This window comes from Hordeum vulgare, chromosome 5H (assembly GCF_904849725.1).
Source record: "Hordeum vulgare subsp. vulgare chromosome 5H, MorexV3_pseudomolecules_assembly, whole genome shotgun sequence".
NCBI classification, from domain to species: Eukaryota; Viridiplantae; Streptophyta; class Magnoliopsida; order Poales; family Poaceae; genus Hordeum; species Hordeum vulgare.
Window position 1 is genome coordinate 231,225,598 of NC_058522.1, and position 3,770 is coordinate 231,229,367.

Below are 3,770 nucleotides of genomic sequence, written 5' to 3' on the forward strand. Positions count from 1 at the left end.
TCAGGGAAGGAACTATGGAACAAGCTGAGATTCTATTGAATAATATCTTGTGCAATGAGAATGCTTGGACTATTCCCGAACCACCTCCGAAGACAACTCTTAAGAAAAGAGGTATCCTATTCCTTGGTCCTGAAGATATGCAAGAAGCTAAGAAATCTATGAAAGAGAAAGGCATTAAATCTGAAGATGTCAAAAATCTACCACCTATCGAAGAGATCCATGGCACTACAAGAATAGCCCCTATAAAGCAACACAAATTCTACAACGTTGTGACTATATGTTGTTAGTATCGCAATAGATACAGATATAAGCGTTGTAGCATATCCATATTTGAATCTCATCACCCTAGCATGGTACATATATTAAAACAGAGCATAGGAGAGAGAAACAGAACCCCCAATTCCCCTCATCTTGCCAAACCGCTGCCATATCCACCTCATCTCCCTTCTGTAACCCCATCACCGCCGGCCCTCCCCATCGCCTCCGACCATCCCCCTCGTCCCATCCCATCTCCTAGCTCTGGAGGTTTTCTAATCCGCCACGCCTCGCACCCACGCATCCCTCTCGCGTCCCATCTCTCGCTCTTCACGCGGCTCCTCCTTGCGTCACCTACGGCGGCTGAGTCTGGCGACATCTAGCGGATCCCAAACCGCCAGGAACATCCCGACGTCCCCTCGCACCGCGGCGCTTTCCATCCAGCTAGATCCGATGCTCGCAGCCACACAAACCCACCCCGCTACCCTCCCCCCTAGCTAGGGTTTCGGGCGTAGGCTCCGGCGCCGGTGGCCATGTGGTCTTCCCTCGTCCAGTGAGTGCATCCCCTCCCTTTGCTTCGTACTCCCTCTCCCCCCATTCTCTAACATATGCTCTTCTCTTCTCCTGTAGAGATGCAGGGAGGAATCGTTGGTGGATAGCCATGTTGCTACTCGGGACAAAGCAGCAATGGATCCTGCTCCTCCCTATCCACCTCTGGCTTCACGTGATTTGGTCCACTCCTCCTCTTTGCTCTAGTTTCTGGCATATATCCACCACATCTCTCCCTAGGCTGATTAAAGAATTAATGCCATGATGATTGTTGCAGCAGAATAGGAAGTCCAGCGACGACAGTTTAAATCGGATGGGGGCAACGAGGCTACCACGCAGTTGTACGATGACCTGGCAGGGAGATGATTAAACACACTCTACTCTGTTCCAGGTCTCGATTGTTACTCTTGCCCCCACTATGGAGAGTCGGCCTTTATCACCAGATTCCATATTTTGTTTCTGTAGCTAGCTAGAGCGTTGAGTTCTTTGTGAAAGCCAAATTTATTTTCTTGATATAAATTAGTTGATGAAGAAATTTGTTAGTTATATGTGTTTCTACGAGCACCATTGTTCGCCCCGTTATACTCCGTATGGAGTGGAGAAGAGTCATGAGGGGTGGTCTTCATGTCCTCTAGTGGCAATGCAAAATTCTGCTTTCGGGTTGTATTAGCTATGTCAATAACTGAAATACGAGCCACCTAGTTGACTATGATATTAATAGCTCAATTTGCATCCGAATTTCCATGTCAGCCCATGCTAGACAAAGTAATTAATTAGTTGATTTTTGGACATACATGCTTTCATAAATTTATGTCATTTCTTATGTATATCCACCAGAACTGCAGTTAACTTCCTGGTATATTTTATTTATCTTCTGAGTTTCAGGATTAAGATAAGCAACTATGATACTGAGAGATTACATAGTTTTCTATAATGTGATGCTTAGCATATCAGCTTCCCTGCTTTTACTAGGTAGGAAGACTACAATCCCACTTCCGATGCAAAAGTTATGCTAATAGCAAGGAGTAAATGATTTGTACAAGTTCATGTTTACGTCATAGGTTGGTAATGAGGTTTCAATATAAAATGGAACATTCTTGAATGTTCTTGTGGAATGTTCCTACAATCATTATTATGGGAGTAATATTCTAAACATTTGTTACTAACAACATATATATCATTCCTCTCAGTTTCATTATCTGGATTACAGAGCAGCCCCTTATGGAGAACATAATAAGGTAATTGAGCTACTTTCCACAATATCCTCAGTAATGGTGTGTGGTTCCGAAGCAGTCCTTTATTTTGTTCCAAAATTACTGTTTTCCACCCTTTTCATGTTCTGAACAATAAAAGATGCATGCCCAAGGCTTTCTAAATTATGTTAGATGTATGTCTCATGCAAATTGTACACACTCCAATTAAAGAATTATTGTGATTAGTCATGGTGAGTGCATATATACCGTGTTGTGTGAAAATTTTGTAGCTTCATAGAAACTGTATGCATGTCCCTCCATCGTTTCTTAACGTTTTGATATTTAGGTCCTTCTGGCTCTCTATACATATTGCATAAGTAGTGACTTTGTGTCGACTAATTTATTTTTACCCAAACACGAATTACCATGTGAACCAAGATGATGTGTTGAATAACTTCATTAGCCCCTTTACCACAACTGCTGTGTAACTAATATTTAAATTATGTTTACAAACACAAACTGAATGTATATTTGTACAATATTGTATTTTACTCGTATGCTTCGATCAGGATCTCATGTGGAAGTGGGAGAAGGGACGCCACCAATCTGTGCCGGTTTGTGTTGCTCCAACCGTTTCACTACATACCATAAAAATGCTTATCTTTGTTCCATTTGACATGTTCAACATTGGAAAACATGTATACATATGCAACGATTTCTGCCATACACTAAGACACCCATATTAGGCTCATATATTTGAAGTACGTAACATGAACCCCTCAAAGAAATGGTAAACTAATTCATATGGGTTCATAATCACCTTGAGGTAAGTTATGAATGTATTTCTATCTACTATGTATGCTAGTAATTTGTTATGTATAACAAATATTACATGGCCTTCTGCATTTGCACGTGACTAATAACCCGCCTCTATCATTACTTGCATCATGTCAATTCATTGGCTGTTAACAGTTCATTTTGGTATTTTCTTTATAGATTCAAAAAATATATGGATAATTATATGGGTGTTGTGGCAAGTATACTGCAATGATGACGATGATGTTCCAGTTCATGATGATGATGATGATGATGATGGTGGTGGTGGTGGTGGTGGATGCTTTCAGTTTTAGTTAAGTTGTAGGGATGCTGTTCCTGTTGGATGATGTTACTCAATTAAATTTTCGTTAAGTTGTAGGGATGTAAAGAAAACATTTATATTATGCATCTCATTGGGATGATGTTCCTTCAGTAATATCCACTATTGTAATCCAACAGTTTTATCCAATATATGATTTCTTCCTCTTGTGAGTATATTATCTTATTTTTTCTCATTGTGTGAAGCATATCCAATGCATAAATACAACATTATATGGATAATTAATTTAATTTATGGCAATATATAATAATAAATGATAATAATAATCACATTATATATGTACCCGCATCAAACCTTGCAAATTCTCTCTTAGCCAAATCAACGAGATTTGGATTCCTATACATTAAGCACCAACATATAATACTGTTGTAGAAGTCGATTGTATGTGTTGTACTCTTGCAACGGTACCTTTTACCAACAGTAAAATAAGCGTTGCATTATGTATTTGCAACACTGGATAAGGCAACGCATCTCAAACCGTTGGTAAAGAGGCTAGCAACGCATATATGGACGTTTAGATACGGTAAAAAGCATTGCTATAGGGAGCGTCATGTTGTAGTGTGGTCTTGATAACCCGACACAGGTAGTAGAGGTAAATTCTCTTCGTAGATTCAATG

The 3,770-nt window shown here is 40.0% G+C and overlaps 1 long non-coding RNA gene across 1 annotated transcript; it reads left to right on the forward strand.

Moving 5' to 3' along the window:
* The first annotated feature begins 450 nt into the window (after positions 1-450).
* Positions 451-3,305, forward strand: LOC123398498. The gene is made up of 2 exons (XR_006610169.1): positions 451-2,042; positions 2,567-3,305. It is a non-coding gene; the product is annotated as an uncharacterized LOC123398498 (long non-coding RNA).
* The last annotated feature ends 465 nt before the right edge of the window (positions 3,306-3,770 follow it).